The sequence below is a fragment of the Pomacea canaliculata genome, linkage group LG13, assembly GCF_003073045.1.
Source record: "Pomacea canaliculata isolate SZHN2017 linkage group LG13, ASM307304v1, whole genome shotgun sequence".
Lineage (NCBI taxonomy): Eukaryota > Metazoa > Mollusca > Gastropoda > Architaenioglossa > Ampullariidae > Pomacea > Pomacea canaliculata.
The window spans coordinates 4,732,187-4,752,424 of record NC_037602.1 but is presented as its reverse complement, the minus strand read 5'-3'; the positions used below and the strand labels follow the sequence as shown (position 1 = coordinate 4,752,424).

Genomic DNA, 20,238 nt, shown 5'->3' with positions numbered 1-20,238 from the left:
AGAGCTGTGTGATTCAGGATAACAAATGGCCAGAAAAATTGGATCTTAGAAAGTAAAGGTAAAGGCAAGGTAGGCTAGTTTGCCATGAGAGAGGCAGTGAAGTATAAAATGTTCAGGATGTTTAGGATGTGCCGAGCCCAGCTTTTTATCCTTTTATCCTTTTTATCCTATCCAGATCCAGCAGCATTTCTGGACGGACAAGGGTTTGCAGCCACTGGCTGAATTCTATCCAGCGACTTCGAGCTTCGAAAGGAAAGACCTGACACATACTCTCAAGCCATATACATACAAACGGAAGCAAAAAGCAAATGATAATGCAAGAAAGACAAACTGAGATGCAATTTAAAAAAAAAAATCTGGTATCAGACTGGTGGTGATTTCACAGGATTGTATGAGTATATGGCAGCTGAATAAGAAGCTATGGAAAAGTGTCCTCAAGAGAAGCCTCACAGTTGTCTCTGTCAAAACAGATTTGGGAATAGTATTTTTTTTTTTTTTAAAAAAAAGAATTATCCTACATAACAAGAGAGGCAAGTCTTGTTCACTCCACTCTTCTTCCCTGCATCCATCTCACTTCTTTCCATTCCCTGGCACACAGCATCAGGGATCACCAGGTGAGTATCCATGAACTTGCCATTAAAGAGCCTAACTCGAATAAAATGGCCAATTCACAATCCGTTCACGAATGAGAATAATGTCGATAAAGCAGTTAAGCACGACCAAGGGAGACAAAACTAATCATTGATAGCTCAGGCGACAACATTAATATTTTAACATCATGTAGCAACACATTCATTACGACACAACACTAACCATAACAATAACGGTTTTTTTTTAAAGTTTTATAATCGGGGGGTCATCATAAATTCCCACCAGCTAACCTTCATATCGCTTGGCAAACAGAAGGGGGGCGTCACTCGTGACCGACGGCAATGCCTGGGTTTGAGTCCCTGGGACAGCATCGCGTGCCAGTCTCTTCCCACCGGCACCACCACCACCATCACCATCATCACCATCACCACCAACTCGCAGAGTACTCCAACAGCGTCGAAATCCTCGAAGAAGAAGAAGAGAAGACAAATAAACGCGGATTGAGACTTCCGAACGGAGCAAGGCCCAGGTCTCCTGACTCCGCAGCGTTGTGGGATCAATAGACGGCGATATCGCATACACACCATCATTTGGCCCACGTGAGCAGTTGTTCTTAGCTGATTTACATTTAAGCGCGCTGGCTGTCCGAGTCGAAGCATTTAGGGGTGGGTTAGGTTGTAAGGGTACTTTAGGATGGAATGTGACTTTAAACTGCTGTTTATAGGACCACTTCTGAAGCTTTTTTTTATTCATTATATTCAAATAAAACGTTCACGATTCAAGTAAAAATTCCGGATAGCAAGAAGGTATAACAGAAAGTTGCAAAATTTTCTTTGCAAACTTTGCAAACACATGGATTGACATCTTAAAATGCACAAAACATATTAGTTGCTTCCATTTGATACTCTTTAAAGAAGCTATGAAAAATTTCTCGCTTCCCACTTGTCGTAATAAAAGAGAAATAATTTACAAAAGAAATGATCAAAATTGTAAACGATAGAAAAAAAGGATCAAATTAGGATGGGGATTGATAATCATGAGTTCATTACTTACCGAGACATTTATATTGTTAGACATGGTGAGGATCTTTTCAAAGTAAGGCCTTTCTGTTACACTTTACGACTGACCTCGATGGCTCCCACAAACCATTTCTCTTTTCTGATCTTTTCTTACAAACAACTTGATCTCCTACTAAGTGAACCCGTTTCGTCCACAGAACAGAGTGAAAAGGGCGTGGAAGTTAATTAAAAAAGCTTCATTGGAAAGCGAGTAAACAAATCCTATTTTTAAACTAACCGTCACTCGAGACTGCACCATTAACATGTCTGGTCTAAAAGCGTACGTTGTTTTAGTTCCCCAGAATTATTTTCTTGGTGACATTTGTGAAGAAGATAAAGAAGGAGCATGAGAGAAAAAAATGGAAGGCAAACAAATTAACGACTAAAGAAAGTGGTCTGGTACACTACTCACATACTCTCAACTTTAATGAAGTACATCAGCAACAAAGAAAAAAAAAACACCACCAAGTTTCTGGATTTGACAATGCACAATCTCCTAGACATGACTGAATGAGAAAAAGATTGATGCCGGAACAGGTTACGGGTCACAAGCTTATAACTCGTGGAGGTTATACTCTGTTCAAAATATTAATATAGATAAAATGGTCTCGGAGAGTGCGAGCCTTGACTATAATACAAACACGGTTGTGACCAGGAGATATATTTTTTCAGATATCTGTTTTCCCCAAAATCGTCCAGGAGTAGAAAAATACCGAAAGAGAAAAATAGCGACTGTTCTGGTCTCGTGGTATCTGGCAGTTATTTACGGGACTGGAGCCGTAGAGGTCTCTTCGTTGCTGCTCCAGGAAGAAATTTTTAGTTATTTTTTTTCTACTTATTAATACTTCTCTCCCTCTCTCTCTTTTTCTCGTTCACATTTATAAAGAATTGCAATTATACTTGCCTTTCTGTCTGTTTTGTGTGTGTGTGTGTGTAATTTTGAGGATGTAAATTAGCAGAAATAGAAGTGTCAGGAATATATATTTCCCATCAGTACACAACCATCATACCAAAATATGGAGTACAAGTGCATACAAGACGAGGTATGGACGCCAGGCACGGGGGGGACAATAACTGGTCAACACTGTTCCAGCAGCAGTGCAGACAGTATATGCATTGAGATGGCACGCTCGCTTCGATTCGGACTGGCGGGATAGATGGCGCTGATCTCCGATGGCAGCTGAACACATGCCCAAAGAAAAGACTAGCTTTTAGCTTATTCTGAACAGCATTTTGGCTGCAGACTTCATAGAAATCACACAGTTTGCCTGCTAGTCTGTCTGCCGCCTTCCCTGTGTCTGTACTGCCTGTTTGATCTGCCAGTTCATTCATCTATCCCTTGCATAGTCGATTCTTGTAGTGTTCTCTACTTTGTACAACTCCTCTTCCATTTCCGTCTACGCATTTTGTCTCATAGTGAACCGAAGAAATATTTTTTTAAAGCGTAGTCATGGTGCCCTGCTGAAGGAAGTGCACAAAAGCCTCTAGAAACTTTCAAGAAAAAATACAGACGATAGAAAAACAAACATGAATGGCTATGCTAACTACTCGTTGGTCCACGCAAAAATATAGACAACTCTCCCTCGGTAGCGCAAACACTAGAGGAGTCCCAAGAAAAGCACAAGAGAAGTGAAGATAAAACCCACTCCAAGAGTGTCAAAAAGGGTTTATTGGCATGAATTATAGCAGTACAAAACACTCCACGCCGCGTTTTTGGAGCATGGAATACCTTCTTAGTGGAAAGGGGAGATAAACACATTACACAAGGGATTTCACGCTGAATGTTTTCGTTCAGTTTTTCAGAGGCAGGACGGAACTAAACGAGTTTCAGCAAGACGAAGGGGGGGGTTGTTCAAAGCGAGGGGGGGTTGCCAAAATTGAGTGTAAGATGCCTCTCAGTTCCACAGTGATTTCCCCTTGCTATAGGATAAGCAGGTTAGTGGTAAACTCTTTGAAACGGGGGCATCGACATTAACGTGGCAAATTAGTTTAAGTGAGTGGCGACAGGAAGTGGTGTAGAAAAAGACATCTCAGCAAGGAAAAGGCTGGAAAAGGGAGGGGAGGTAACGCGCCAACATGTCAGGATAAAAGGGAGGCAAACAAAGATAGCCGCGTTTCGTCTCATTATATTTGTTAGTGGGAACAATGCCACTTACATTTACTTTCAGGTTTAGTTTGAAACACTGGAGGAAAGTATGGTTTTCTGGGTAGATTTTGGTCCTGCTTTGAAGAAGTGTTAGGAGAAGGAAGCAAACGGTTGGTTGGTGGTTTAGGTCGAATCAGAAACTGATGCCATGCTGGTCCTTCCTTGTAAACATATGCTACCCACAAAGAGGAATTAGAGAAAAAAGAAGAGAAAAAAATGTAGGATGAAAAAAATATTTCATTATCACCGATGAGGTGATCTTGTTTTCAAGCAATGTTCTCTGGCTGACTAATGACCCCAGCACTCAACTCTTTAGTGATGTCAGCAGAAAAGCCTTAAGAAAGTCCCCCTCGTTTTGAGGGCTGAAGTGTTTGCCTCCCGAAGACCTAAGCTTGAAAAAAAAATCACAGCCTGTAATGCATTTGAAGGTGGTGAGCAGTAAATCTTGCTCCCATTTTCACGTGCTCTGGGGCGGGAGTAAAGCAAAGACGATGGAATGATAAAGGGACTTGTAGCCAGCTCCCTAGGGTCTTCCTGACAAGAAAAAAAATGCCTTGGCTGTGTTTCTCCAGGTGGGTGACAGCTAGAACTGAGCAGAGGAAACCAGAGTTCCGGCCGGATATTCGATCAATAGAAAACTGTGGCGGAAAACGCTTCTGCTCGACGGGCGATTGATGGGCGATGCGGGACTTGGCCTTTAAGCTTGTTTCCGGATTAGCTCCCTGCTTCACTCTCCTTTTGTTAAGGGGACGTTACTCAATGCCTGATGCCTCCCAAATAAGCTCTTTGTACAGACTCGAGTCAACAGTTGGGGTCGTTCAAATGAACATGGACGACGGTGTCCAGGACACCTAATGGCTTGCTGTACCGGCTTTAAAAAAAGAAACAAAAGAACAAAATATATCAACACAAATATATTTTCGCTATAGTATGAAGATTTATTCCCTCTGTACTTATGTGCGGACATACATGCGTTCATGAGCTTGCGTGTCGTGTCTGTAGAGAAAGAGAGAGTTAATAAAAGACACACATGTTAATTATCTCTTTTTTTTTTAACTACATACGTGTCTTTAACTCCTTCCATTCTTCTTTTTTTTCCTCTCTGATTTCATCTGATATTAGATGTCATTTTAGCTCTCTCCATTCAAGTCACTCAACCCCGAGCTTCTCTCCTTTCTACAGACATAGCCTTCCTTGAAATAAAGTAGACACGATATGAAACACTGTTTGTGTTATGACATTGATGAGAACGGAAACGATTTCCTGCCATTGCCACTGACTTTGGAGTCTGCAAGTTTTCCCCTTGTCTATATGGGATTTTCCTGGACACTCCGGTATCCTCCCACATTTCTTTTGTCTTTATTAGAAGTTTGTTGATGTTTCTGAATCTGAGCTCTTGTTTACATGTACATGCCTCCAGAATAATGCCAGCCTATGGCAAAAATAGTTTTAAGTCGCAGTTTCCAAAGTACTTACTGATAAAACCTACTTCCTTTCCAGGAAAGCACACCATGCATGCCTACTTCACTTCAAAGAAATCACAGAAATCATAAGCCAGAAGATGCGAATACGTGATAGACCCATTATGTCGAGCACGTTTCTTTGGAGAGCGCAGCCAACCAGAAATAAGATTCCTTCAGCTGAAACTATGCCGGGGACTGCATGCTGTTTTCAATAAGAATAAATTAATGGAAAAAGGAAAGACTTGAAGGATAAAATTTGCTCAACATCGGGAAAAATTCTAATGGAAGATGAATGTGACGTCAGTACTGGCAATAAAATCATCCATCGAAGTGGCAACTACAGTTACAGTCATTTGTCTGTACATGACATAGCCTTATGACAGCCATGTTCTTCTCCCTTAAATTATTTCTTTTTCGATGAAATTAGGGTTTCTCAACTGACGTCACAGGCTGCAATCACGTGGTGGGTTTTTTACCTGGGGAGCTAGAAAGCAGACGACATGTTAGCCGGCTTGTGTTAAAATACGGATAAAATTGCGAAGACACGCAAGTAAAATAAAATACTAGAAGTTATTAGAGTCTTTAATAAGAAATAAAACTGTTACCACGTGAAAATCAGAGCAGATATGCGGAAAGGTTTTTGATGCATGTGTTTTGACGATGTTCAGTGGTGTACAGAATTGTACAGGGAAGTTGAAGTTCTTCCAAAGGTACTTTATCTTACTATTGTCAATATAGATAGCTGTGCCGGCACCACATCTAGCAAGCCGTCGCACACTTCTTTTTGAAAATAAAGAAGGCAGCTTTTCAGAACGATTGCCCAGGAAAGCTCTTCCATTAAATAGAAAACCGATCATAATAGTTTTAGAAGAAAAGATATGTCTGAATCAAGTGACAGTCGTCCACAGTTATGATCCTTGCCAGACACAATTTCACGAATTCTCCCAAGACTGTGTTCCATCTTCTGTCTTCTTTTAGATTCTTTTCTCGAACTTTTCTCGAGTCAAGACCTGGACCTTTTACACTAGTCTCAACACTGGTAGGAGAGAACAAACAAATCACAGCATTGTAATGTTACAGTCTGCAATATGTACCATCCGAGATCCTTCAGCGATCTGCAAACGGTAGCTGGCTTTGAGATGTTCTGTACAAGAACACTACAACCATTCGCCCTCCAAGTGTCCCCTCCCCTGATTGTTGTACTCAACGCCCTCGACCACCCGGAGGCCTGTGTTTAACAAATTTGCAAACAAGGCGGAGGTGGCAGGCTGTCCGGGGTAGAAACCTTCACGCCAGCAATTTAAACGCAGCGGTCGTTGCCAGCTGCCCTAGCTTGACCCCCGCCAGCTGAAGACTACACAGGTACCGACCACATGTCAGAGGGAGGGCAGCGGACTAACTGTAGACTTCCTGGTACAAGAAGTCTGAAGCAGAATTTTATGAGACTCCCAGACGAAGCTGGTGAAGTTGTGGGGCTTGTGTCAAGATAAAGAAAAGCCTGAAAAAGTATACAACCTGCGAGAACAACTGTGTTTGCTTGTCTACAGTGTATGTGTGTACGAGTGCTTGTGAGTGAAGGGGTGTGTGTGGGAGGGAAGTAGGATAAGAGAAAGACGTCCACAACTAAACTCTATAAAAATAATTAAATATTGGTTTAAACAAAACTCTGTAAACTAAGTGAATGAGAGAAACTATACAACCTGCGAGTATCAGCTAGCACGAAAGTAAATATCAATTTAAACAAAACTGTAAAATCAGAACAAAGATCGATTAGTACAAAACCATGTAAACATCAACGCTCATCCATCTGTACAAAACTCTAACCTCAACCAGTGCCGATTTAATATTCAAACAGGCTGACAAGCGAAGTTTGATTATTTATTGTTCGGTCTAGTTCCAATTCTTGTTTATTCACAAACACACACACACACTAATATTAAAACGCATGCGCGCGTGCACGCAAAAACCTACAGACATTCACTCATTCAATCGTTTTCTGATTCACTCGCTTATAGAATAAGTATGCACACAACTCGGAACGCCTTTTTCGCCATTTAAAGAAGTTTTTTCTCGCGTTTTTGGTCACGTGAGCAGCCATTATCTTATCGACTCTTCCATTGAAACCTCGCACGTACGCGATGATGGAGAACCCCGACAATGTGCACTGCAGACACGTCTCCATAAGCATTGTCTTACAACGAACTATTCTGCAGCCCTCGAGACATACTGAAGATTTCAAACCATAGAGAACAATGAGGTGACAGATTTTTTTTGAATTTTTTTTTTGAAGGAAAGAATATGGCGCAAAGAGAGCAAAGGAGTTAAAACAAAAAATAAAAAGCTAGCAAAAGAAATGCCACAAACCGATGAAAAGAAAAGATTGAGAAGATAACAAATTGGAAAAATAGCAGAGCAGATGAAGAAGTGTGGTGATTAAAGATGAATAGACAAAAGAAGAAAGGAAAACAGATATGAATATACGAATTAAAAATATAAGAACAAAAAGGACACAGCCTAGGAGCAAAAAAGACAGCGCCTACAAACAAAAGGACAAAGCCAGCAGCAAAAAGAGGGGAAAAATGACTAAAACAGCAGAGAGGGTGACATTAGAAAAAGATAGAAAGATTTCTTTTAATTCTTTAAAAAGACCCAAAAGACTGGCTAAAAAGAAGACAACAGGAAAAAAAGAAGATTTAGAAGATGAAAAAGTACAACAAAAGGAAAAGAAAGAGAAGACTTTCCGGTTCTCCCAAACAGGAGGACAAGGACTATAAGAGGCAAAGTCCCTATGACAAAACCGCACTAGATGACTCAGAGAGAGAGAGGGGAAGAGAAGAGGAGGAGAGAGAGAGACACAAACAAAAGAGGGAGAAAAGAATTGAAAGAACAAGATGAAAGCTTAAGTGAAAAAGGAATCACGAAAGGATTGAGTAAGAATACAGCGAAAGGAACCTGCAGGGCAAAATGAAGAAGGAAAACAAAAACGTTAGCGGGGATGTATTTCGGGGGTGGGTCGAAGATCAGAACAAAACGATAACAAGCTATGAGGTCGCATCTTGTCTTAAAACTGGAGCTGATGGAGTGTAGGAGAAAAAGAGTGGAAACGTTAGGTTAGAACGTATATTAAAAAACAGAGAAGAAAGACGATAACAGGATAGCAGGGTGCTGCTGTTCTCAAAATGGATACTGATCTCACGAGGGCAAGGTTTGTTAGCTATGACTCAAAAATTGCATAACCCTAAGGCAAGAGAGAGAGAGAGGGATGGTCGTCTTTATATTCCTTCTTCCGTGATTTGGTCACCTTCACTATGTTAGCTGCGTGGGCATTCAGTGCCTTTCTCACTTGTTCACTCACTGAGAAGCAGGAAGTTAGCATCTTCATGACTGAAGCTTTTCAGGCCTTGACCTCGCAAACTGACCTTGTTCTTTCAGAGGCTGAACAGCTCTAAGGACAGACTGCCAACTGCACTCATAAACATCTCAGTCTGGAAACCTTCTGCTCCACTGCAGATAGAGGTAGCAAGATTTATTCTAATAGTAATCCTGCTCTCTCACGCAGAAAGACAAACAGGGGCCCAGCATCCGTTTAAAGGACTTGATGTTTCAAAGAAGCCCAGTAAGTCTAAAATGAAGTGAGCAGAAATTCCCAGCAGTAATGGCAACAGAATATGAGCAAAAGTATTCATTATTCTAACATAAGGAAAAAGTCAGACGAAATAAATAAGAAAATATTTAAATACATAGTTCTTTTACTTCAGAGAAACTACCAAAGTTATTAAGTCAGGGGTCAGAAGGTTATGTCAGAGTACCTCCGACATATCTCGAGGGTAGTCTGATTTAAGAGTCTTGATGACTACTACAAAGTCAACAAGCGTTCTACCAGTAGTGTTTAACATTTTGCTCCTCCTCTTTAACAGTTATGAAAAAGGATATAATTTAGAATAAGGGCACAGACGTTTCAAGATCCATCAAGACCAAAGAAGAAGATCAGAGTTGTCTGCTTTTTCCACAGAAACGACGGTGCCAGAAAGCCTCGGGATCGCATCTCATTAGCGGAAATCAGCTGCTAGGCAACATGCAGCCACTGTCAGCCATTTCTTCTACTGTCGTCACCAGTTTTGAAGTAGAAACCTGCTTCTGCATATTTGCTTTTCTTATTTTCTTTCTTTCTTATTTACCAGCTGCAGGCGACAGACTTTATTGGACAAAAGTTACTAGCAGATACCCTAAATTGCTGAAACTGAGATGCAGTCTATTATTCTCGAAAGCAATCAGCACTTTTTTCTGGAATTAAAGATATTTGAAAAATGACTATCAATCCGCTGCGAATCTCTTATCGTCACAAACACTGGATTCACGTTTAGATGTTAACCTTGGTAATAATAAACAATTAAGTAATAACTTTCAGGAGAAAATTACAGCCCCTGAATAATATTCAAAATCCCGTGTGAAATGTCGATGAAACCACTCATTTTTTAAATCATTTAGACACAGACGTGGGAATGCAATATTTTTCGACAAATAATTATGTGTTGGTGTAATAATAGAGCAATAATGAAGGCGGCTCTGCCGAGAATCAAAATGTGTAATGTCATACCAGTTCACGTGCCAAATTTATTAATTTTGTTTACGTACGACTGTTGACATATTTGCCTTCTAGCATGCTACATGCAGGAAGGAAAAACATTCGCTCACCCTGATGATCTTAACGGCATTTCTTTTAAATGAATCGAAACTGATGTGAAAGAAAAAAAGAGAAAGAAACAATGAAAAAGAAAACAGGTCTGTTTTTGCCATGTAACTTCTTAAGTGTGAGATAAAAACGATCGTGGAGCAGTAAAGGAAACTTCACATAGTTAACCTCCAATCTTCTGGTGTAATACATCTCACAAGGCGGCTGCTCCTAGTTTTTAGAGGCTCACACAGGTCACGTGCCGGGTCAGTGCTACAGGCTGCGTGCTAATTGATGAGCATCACGGGACTACTGGCAAACGAGCAGGAAAAAACTTTCTAACATAAAGTTGGAGGTGCATCAACTGCTGTCCTTACAAAGTTTTAGATATAAGAGAAGAAATAGCCCAGAATGGATTGTACAGTATATTGTATCTAATTTTGTGGCACTACATGTAAGTTGTTACTTTTAATCTGCATGGTCACAAGGTCTGTAAAACATTTGATATTAGAGATGTCACCATCTCTGTATGAACTTCGAGAAATATATTTACCTTAAAACTGATTCTTGAAACACTTTCTTTTACCTCTGCAGATCTCCAACCTCGCTGAACAAAACCAACTTAATGTAGATGGCAATATTGAACATTTTCTATTTAGTGGTAAGTCCATATTCTATAAGGTTTAGAATATTTATTTTTAATAATATTTTGAACGTGGTTGTTAAAAAAGACAGGATAAACAACAATTTTCCAAAATCAAAATTCTTTAGAATGAAAAAAACCATTTTCTGCAGAGTTTTTAAACTCTGGAAATGTCACTTAAGAAAATGGTCTACTCTTCCTACGCACTCGCAACTAATTAGACTATCCACAGCTGGCCAGACAATTGTGAAATGTATCCTGACATCCGATCCATTGAAAAAAGAGAGTCTCAGGTGTTGGAAGATATGTTTTAAGTATATTTACTTTTTTGCACAGAACGCGTCATTGATTGCTAACTCGTGTTTGTTCCCCACAAACCCATTTTCTTTTGCTACACATTTTTTTTATTTGTCACTAAATAGCTTTTATTGTATTATATTTTATTTTGTATAATCTATATTTATCTGATAGAGATGGAGAAACAAAAACTGCGCTTTCGACCGACATTTAATGAAAAATATAATAATTCAAAGATCGTGATGGAAACAAACCTGCGTTCTCTTAGTTTTCAATAAAGTTGAACACACTGGAAGTGTGTCGCGGGTAAAATGATGTAGTGTAGCTACTCAGAGACAGTTATGAAAAGAAATTTCAGACCAAGATGCGAATAAACCATCTTTAGAAGCAAGAGTGAATAAGTGAGTGAATAAGTATGGGGGAAAAGTTGCAAATGTGAAAGAAAAGTGACAGACAGACAATCAAGTGTCTTCAAACTGAATCCCCAGAATTGAAGCTGTGGAGCTAAAGTCTTCAGAACTTCGGTACAATTTTTTTTTGGGGGGGTCTTGTCCCGTCTTGCATATCTAGTTATAACTATACATCACTAGGCCTGTCAGTTGAACAAGATAATAACACACGTTTAATCAATTTTGTTTTTAATGGCCTGCTCCTGTCCCATGGTTAATGATGGTGTAAAAGGCACCACCCTGCTCCCGCCAGACCTCTCCTTGTAGTTTCACAGAACAGTTATGTCCTTGTATCATGGCAGTAGACTCTCGAAGCTACCGTGGAACCAGTCGATGGAAATAAAACATCTGATACACCGAGAATGGAGTCTTTTAGCTCGTGTCGACAGATCTCACGCTTCCAGAGACGCCTACCGACACTGGAACTAAAGGCCGACAACATAAAATCTGTGCGAAGACTAAAACAAAAACTTCAGGGTTTAGTCAGGTGCACATCTGTGTTTTTTTCTAAGAAGAGGTTAAAGATCAGTGCAAAATACTATTTATGCTCTAAAAGAAGTAAAACTTTATAAATTTGTAAATAGACACGCCTGATTAATTCTGATATTTTGTAAGTCGGTATTGTCGACCTATGCCTGAGGGTACTTGTCTGTATTTCGAGAACAGAAGACAGACAGACAGACAGACAGACAGACAGACAGACAGACAGACAGACAGACAGACAGAAAGACAGAAAGAAAGAAAGAAAGAAAGAAAGAAAGAAAGAAAGAAAGAAAGAAAGAAGCGAATTGCAGCGAAAGCTCGGGGTTGGTTTCAAGGAAAAAGCGTAAATATTTTTCCGCCCCCCAAAAATAACACCACATTTCACTCTGCCTCTTTCTTTCTCCGGAGAACCTTCCAGAAAGACGGCTCATAAACAGTTTCTGGAAGCAGTTAACAGCTCCACGAATACAGGCTATTGATCTTTGTCTGGTCTGCATGGTTAGACTGCACGAAGTAGATACATAAAAGTACCCGGCCAATGATCTGGTGCGCACGCACTCAATGAACCATGTGACCTTTTGATATGGGTGCACGAATACTCGCATAACGATCAGAGAGCGACTGAGGAAAAAAAGAGAGTCAGATAATTTGATGTTAAACCCAAACGACGGGAGGGGGTGTGTGGGGTGTGAATAAGAACAGTCTACTCGTGACCTATGCTCTCAACTCCGAACCCTATGGATGCACAGGAAAAAGAGAGCCCAGACATACCACAGGTTCCCGTGGAGGATGCCAGATCGGCTGCACTGCATCCCTGAGTAGTAACGAGGAGCGAGTGGAGTGGATGTGGCCATGTACAGCAAACCGTATAGTCACAAAGCTGTACAACTTGCCGCTCCAGTCATTTTGTCTTTCACACCGGTAAGCACGCATTTACTTATCCTGTCATTATAGCAACGAATACGTAGTTCCAATGAAGACCTCAACCATTGGAATATTTCTGTCAGAGTGTGCAAGTCCCACACTTTCTCAAACAGGATGTGCGAAAGGAGAGATTTGAACTCCGGCAGCGGTAGAGAAGCTGGGCGACAGCGTCAGGTCCACGCAGGCTGGCTCACCGCCAACCAGGTTCCTTGGATTCTTCCTGGGAGACAAGCATCTCCTGAGAGCCCTGACGCGACTGTCAGCAAGTGAATGTCGCTTTGAAAAGCATCCAGTCGACAGGCGCCGCCAGACACCTATACCAGGCATGTAAGCACACGCACATTCACCCCACCACACATACAAGGATATGCACACACACACACACAAATACACAGGCACGCACACATACATATGCACACAGGCACGCACACACACAAACAAGAGGAAGAAAGATTACAAGGCAAACTAGGTTAGTGTCATGTTATCGCTACAAACAGAATTACAAGTCCGTGAACTGCCTGTGCGCAACTCCTCTCAGCTACGAGAGTTCAGTGTTCGATGTTTTTAGCGCCAATCAATGAAGATTCCAGTAAGCCCACCTTCAAGATGCACCTGGCAATGTTAGAACAACCTTCCTACACACCAACCTAAGTTCGTGCGATGCTCAATCTCTAAGTGGGAGGAAGAGGGAGGGGGTTGGAGCTCGAAGGCGTTGATCATGACTGAGGACAAGGGGAGCTTGCTGACCTGGGTTTGACCTGGCGACTTCAACGGTGGCGGAGGCGAGGGTTCGTTTTTAACCCATGGATAAAATTGCCCTATTTGGTTAGAAAACTAGCCTGTCTATCAGTCTGATAAAATCCCTTTTCGTGAGCCGCCAAGTAGTTAAAATTACCTGAATATTAACAATGGCAAACTTTCATTTCTTCCGAAAATAAAATGCTTTTAACTGTTTGGTTCTAAGACATTTTCTTGTTTATTTTATACCTAGATGTGTGTCACTTGTGTGTGGTGAAAGTTCCAATCATTGAAAGCCAGAGGCTCCAGTAAGAAAAAGAACTTTTGATAAGCAGCGAAGACCAAGCCAGTGAACCATGACCTTTTGTTGCCGCTGATCCGTCAAGTTTCCTCCCTCAATCCTTTATAACTACTGGTCCCTCCGCGGGCGGACCAAGCTTGATGTCATTCAATTGTTCGCTCTCTGGAGGAGGCATCGCTCATTAATTGATGTGTGCCGATGGCAACAGATCCTGCCCCGACTTACACTTTTCCTGTTGACAGACATCATTGCTTCGGTCATTTGCAGCTAAAAACAGATGATTTGTTTGAAGAAGTAAAACCACACAGTCATCCCGATGCTGTCACTTCTGTTAATTAAATAAACCTTTCTAGTCACACCAGACTGGTGCTTCCAGCACATTTTCATTTTAATCTCCCAACTTTCGTTTATCGAAAAGTCAACACGCCAAAATAAATGAAACTTGTAAGACAACTTTAACTTTCATTAGACAACTACTGTGTTTCTCATGCATGGTTTCAACACCTTTTATCTGTCGGTTCTATTTTGTTGATCTCATGAACACACACGCACCCATTTACCTGGGTGACAGATTATATATAATCAGTTACCTTGGTAACCTCTACCTGTGAAATACCTCCCTGCTGTGGAGTTGTCAAACACCTTCGGCGCAGGCAATGCAGAGATCGTCAGACTCCACATTTATTCTGTTTTGTCCCTAAAATCTGTCTTTAAGGCGACCTTTGAGACATCCTCAGTGTTTTGTCACTGTGGATTCAGTGTCTAATGTTTCTGTGCAAGGGCAGCCAACAAGCACAAACACACAGAGACGATGTTTACTGAGCCAACAAATGTTAACGAGCCTTCATGGATTCTCAGCGCTTCATTACTTGTCGAGTAGCTGGCGTAATCATGTTTTAGCAAGAAATTTACCAGCCTTTGCATTTAGAGACAGCGATTCTGAAGATCACAATGTTTTTGTTGTTTTTTGTTTGTTTGTTTGTTTGTTTGTTTGTTTGTTTGTTTGTTAGGTTGGTTTTTGTTTGTTTGTTTGTTTCTTTGTGTTATTGGAGAAGGAACTTTGTTTTCCTTTGTTTGTGTGTGTGTTTGTGTGTGTGTTTGTTTGTGTGTTTGTTTGTGTGTTTGTTTGTTTGTTTGTTTGTTTTTGCTTTGCAAACGTCTATAACATTTTACGTACAATCGTCAGCTCAGATGTCACAAGATTCTGTCTAAAAATAATTAGACCTTATTCACCATAGACAAGTATACAACGTAACAAAGAGAGAAACGTCTGCATCTTACATTTTTGCAAGTGTTCCTCATTTTGCCGATTGTGGGGAGACATGCCTTCCCCAAAAGACAATGTGCCAAAACAGAACCTCAAATAAAAAATAAATCAGCTTCAAATTTCTTCAAACTAATCGGACACATCTCACGAAGGTCAGCCACTGGGGCTAAAGTGAGGCCCTAGGTCGGTACTGACAGTTAAATTATCTGACCATTAACGACTGCAGTCACAGTTTACGACTCTCGTCCTCCTGTATATTGTTTCGGGCTTTCTGGGCGATAATATCGCCCACTACTGGCGCGTTGCCTACACAAAACCCTAGAGATGCATAAGCTTTGCAATCAGCTGCCGGCTATTTAACGATTCCTCCATAAAGTGTTCCAGCCTGACCACGACTAGTCGGGGAGACGATAACCCGCGCCAGGGGGAACTGAACATAACGGATGATCAGCCTTTCTCACTGGAGGTGAGGTAACACCTTAAAGTTTAAAAATATCAAAGATTCTATTTCAATCTTTGGATCCTTGCATTCTGCAAAGAAAAATGAATTTAAGATATAGTTTAAAAAATAAATATAACTCGGTATTTTAAGCACCGATGTGCAGCTGTTTCCATTTCCATATCTCACTGTAATATGTGACTCCCAGACTTCCACAGAGTATATAAACATTTTATTTCGCCAAACCCGCCTCTTTCCTGTTGATCGACCTCCACAATAAATATGTCCGGCATGCTCGTAAACAGAATCTTTCGGGATATTTTACAGCTCCAGGATCTGCCCGCAGCTCGAATCAGCTGAAGCACCTGTTTAGTGCTATGTTTGATTAGAGGCATAAATCTTTTTTTTTTCTAGTCACAAGCAGAATCTGCTGGTATCAATATGTTTTCTTTTTTTTTTCTTTTTTTTTTTTAAGTGATGAGAGGTGGAAAAAGCCCAATGCCTTTTGGTAAACCGAAGTGTGCGGGCAGTAATTTGCTAATAGCTTCTTGGGCGCTAACGTGCCATGCGGACCTGTCAATATTTAAAGAGGCCATGCAGAAGATGATTGTACACGGAGGTCGCCAGCCGTCACGTGCTGACTCTGACCAATGAAAGTCGCTGCTAATGGCTGGCCAAGACCTAATGGAATGACGTTTGCTTACCATGGCGTTCCAAAACATAAAAAAGTGATTGAGAGAAAGTCATGCTTCATTAATGATCGAGGCAACCTGTGCAGAGATACCTCGTGTGTCAGAAGGGCCTAACCTTGGTTATTATAGGACTTTCTGACGGTCTGACTAAAACGAACGGTGTGTTGTGCTGGTATCCGGAGGAAGATAAAGGTCGCATAGTAAACTTTTTTATTAGGTCTTTGGGGAGTGAGGTGTTAGAGACCTCACATTTCTCTGGGTCAGCTTTATGTGTGGATGGTCTATCTCCTATCTCCTCTCCCTCACTGATTTATCTTTACCGAATCATTTATATAGTCAGGTTCCCATTCCTGACAGCTGGGTCGACTGGCGGGATGGAAGTTTGCTGCGTTACACGGGTATCGAACCGGCGTGCCTCTCGGCACACTAAGACATCTGAGACAGGACACTGAGACATCTGAGACAGCATTTTCCACTGCTATTAGACAGCAAGAATGAAATACCTTTGGGTTCACTTATGGGGGTCAAATATGCTTGAAATCTGATATCTCCAAAACAATGGTACTCAACAGAAGAAAATTAATGTACTATCAATGCAATCTTTTATGAACCCTATGAACTTAGATTGCATTTGGTGGGAAATGTTCATATTGGACAGCCTTGTAAATAAACGTTTCTACTTATTTCATTTGTTACCACAGAGCCGGTGGAGATGCAGATCCGAACCAGTCGAAATACAAGCAGCTGCTTTCAGCTGAAGATAAGGAAACGACATAGTCTAGAGCCGATGTCATGAAGAAAGAAAACAAATTAGTTTATGGAAAAAATGCAGTGAAGTGTCTGATGCTAGCGAAGTGGTGTCTACGGTGTCGCGGAGAAAGAAAGCAAAATAGTTTATGGAAGATGTAATGGAGTACCTGATACTAGCAAAGTAATTGTCTAAGGTGCCGTAAAGAAAAAGCAAAATAGTTTATGCGAAAAACGCAATGGAGGGTACTATGGGAGTGTCTGTGGCCGTAGAAGAATATATGTATGTCATGCCATTATCATCGATATGCCGAACTAAATCCATCAGTAGATTCAAAACAAAACAAAAATGAAGGGAAAAAAAACCAACAGTATCACAAAGTCCTTAAATAAAGTAAAACATTTCCTCGTTATTCTTACAACAGTCCAATAACCAGTAATGTTAAAAAAAAAAAACCTCAACATTCATTTCCTGAAAATCTAAAGCTGTGACCGTGTATACATTTGTAGGAAGAGAGGCGGAGACATACAATCAGAGGGGTAAACATAACGAAGTTGACGGTGGAGAGGAATCTGTTACCCGTAACCATCCGATAAATGCTTGGAATGTAGCAGAGACCTGCAAAAATTGTTAATATTCCCGCGGACAATGTACAGGCCAACAGGAGGACAAGTTTGCAAACCGCGTTGCAAAAAACAAAAAGTCTCCGGTGCCCCATCCAATCGATCATCTTCTGACCCGCAGCGTGCGGCAATACTAGTCTTTTCTTTCTTTTCTTTCTTCTCTTTCACGATTTGCACGTGCTGTTGTAGCACTCCAGCAGCGGCGATGAGGCGAGGCCAGAGTAACATTGGGTTTCAGCCCGGGTAAGGACGCACGCTCGTGGGAGGTCAGCGCTGGGTCATCGGTATTGTGTGGTCACATGGAACAAAAGGAAAGAGGTGTGTGGTGGTGGTGGTGGTGGTAGTGGTGGTGGGGCAGTAGAACAATAGCTGGTCACGATTTTACTCAGTCCCGCTTGAGTTAGCTCGTCTGGTGGTGTAATTAAGGGTTTTCCTGTACTCTTCAGTCTCTTTCAGTTCTTCGGTTTTTTTTCTCTCTCTAAAGCGGAGACGCCTTTGCACACTCACGAACACGCGCACACATACATGTTTGCATACACACATGACAGTGAAATATTTTTAGTACGAGAGAGATAATGATAAGACAAATTCTTTATTAAAAAAAGAGACAACGAGAGAGGATTGGTGTCTTACTCCGAGTCAGTAACTAAAGCTATCTCGCGGTAAATCAGCCAGCCATGGGAACAGATGCCACATGAAGAGAAAGAACAGTGTGGCCGAGAAGAGATATGAATCCAGGACGACAAATCCTCACTGTATAGAAGACAAGCGCTAACCGTTGCGCCACTGGACGGCCATAGAGTGAGAAAAGAGAGAGAATAAAGAAACAGGAATGATACCAACAAAACCTAAGTATTCCGAATTTTGGTAAAACCATGCAAAAGGAAAGAAGGTCCAGCTTCTCATTGTCATTCAAAGACGGTTTACACAATTTTGAAGACCAGGAAACTCATCCAAACAAGAAGCAGCTTCCTCTGATGCTCCTCCTGCCCCTATCCTCCTCCCTCCCAACCTTATGCCGTCCCTGAGGACAACCTCCGGCCAAGGAGCAAGGAGGAGACACGGCGTGCAGAATCGAGTTGCCTGCCGCTGAGGGGATTCCTCGGCATTAGTGCCGCCACCGTCGGCCACGCTGGGAACAAACGAAACCCAGCGGGCGACGACTCATTGCCAGGAACAAGGGAAGAGCACGTGGTGGTCCTCGCATGAAGAGTGACCTCAGTCTGCAAAGAGTGCCGGGTAATGACTGCTGCTAATTCGATGCCACGACACTGTCCACTCTGGCGACAGGCGACTATTAGCACCGCCGACGATAAACGAAATCTTGCGAGACATACATACACTGGACAGGGAGAAAAGACACAAGTGTGTGATATTCATGAAAGAAAAAATAAGTATAGGTTACAAAACATGAAATTTTATTATTAATAGTGTGAAGAGGATATTCGGTTTTAAGGAATTGCATACAAGGACGATCAAGTAAATTTAGTTTTTAATCGGGATAAAAAAAATATTGGCTGATATCAAGCAGAAAGAGTGTAATGAAGACGAAAGAAAGAAAAGAATGAAAGAATAAAAGAAAATGACAGAAATGTAAATTGTAAAGAGTGAAATATAAAAACACTCAGTGCTACATCGGACAAAGGCCCAGCAATGTCAGCGACGATTGAAAAGACCGCCGAATCCTACGAGAATTTCGACATAACAATACGAGGCTGCCTGGTGACACCTTACAAGAGAAGACGGAAGTCGAAAGCTGCCAACTTAAAAAAAAAATAGAAACTAATATTTGCAACATATTTTCACCGATTTTCCAAAAGTCTTGTTGGCCAGCGAAAAAGAAGAAGAAGAGAGAGAAAAAAAAAAAAAAGAAAAAAAAAAGAAAGAAACCGCCGCAAAACTAATCGACTCTTGCATTTCCATATGTTTTAAAACCTTTTTTCTTTCTCCTAATTCTTTGACATTTCGAATCGAAGTCATTTCACATGGACATTCTTTTATGAAACCGAGGGAGTTTGTTTTTTGGGATGATTAATGGTCTTAATATTTTTCAGATGACGGGGACTGTCATACACTGTTTCCTTCTTTCCCTATCATCTCATGCTCATCATACTTGTAACTGATAACTGATAACTGATGTAACTGACTCCATGTCTGACATAAAGGTCTTGTTTTTAGACATGTGTTGGAAAGAATTTACTGAAGATTTGAAAAAAGCAAAGCCTAATTAGTTTAGCCCTAGCAGTTGACCGATTGCGGTCTATTGACAGATGCGAACAAAAAATATGGAGGACAATCAACTCTTCCATCTGTTTCACTCATTCTAACAAATGCTGGTAGGATAACACCTGTGGTTCTGTAGAACAACAAACTGACCAAGGAATCCCATTTCTCTAGAATACACAAATAATTCATGGAATCTTTGTCCCCTAGACTACAGAGAAAAAAATGCCGCTAGGCCACTACACAGTTTGCAATCTTATTATTACAATATAAAACTATGAATATACTCAATATACTGCTCAGCCGCTGAACAGTTTAGCCTTATTATTTAAGAACTACTAACACGCTAAATGTTTTCCCAATAAGGCAAATTTTGGGTGGACCCTCATTCTATCTTTACATGCAGATAACAGTACTGAGAAACATTATTTCTTTGTCGAGGAGCGCGCAAATTCATCGGAATATACGGTTTTGTTTGCTT

The 20,238-nt window shown here is 41.0% G+C and overlaps 1 protein-coding gene across 12 annotated transcripts in view; it reads right to left on the bottom strand.

Moving 5' to 3' along the window:
* The window catches only part of LOC112554604 (protein unc-13 homolog B-like), a 197,052-nt gene that overhangs the window by 114,967 nt on the left and 61,847 nt on the right, over positions 1 to 20,238 (bottom strand). For 4 of the 12 annotated variants that reach the window (XM_025222489.1, XM_025222487.1, XM_025222488.1 and 1 more), the window contains exon 1: positions 882 to 1,150. The exons of 1 other annotated variant lie outside the window; for it this stretch is intronic. The gene's annotated coding sequence lies outside the window, so the exon portion shown is untranslated. Of the gene's footprint in view, positions 1 to 881; positions 1,152 to 20,238 lie in introns of those variants that run through there. 7 more of the 12 variants (XM_025222490.1, XM_025222480.1, XM_025222479.1 and 4 more) reach the window with 2 other exon arrangements.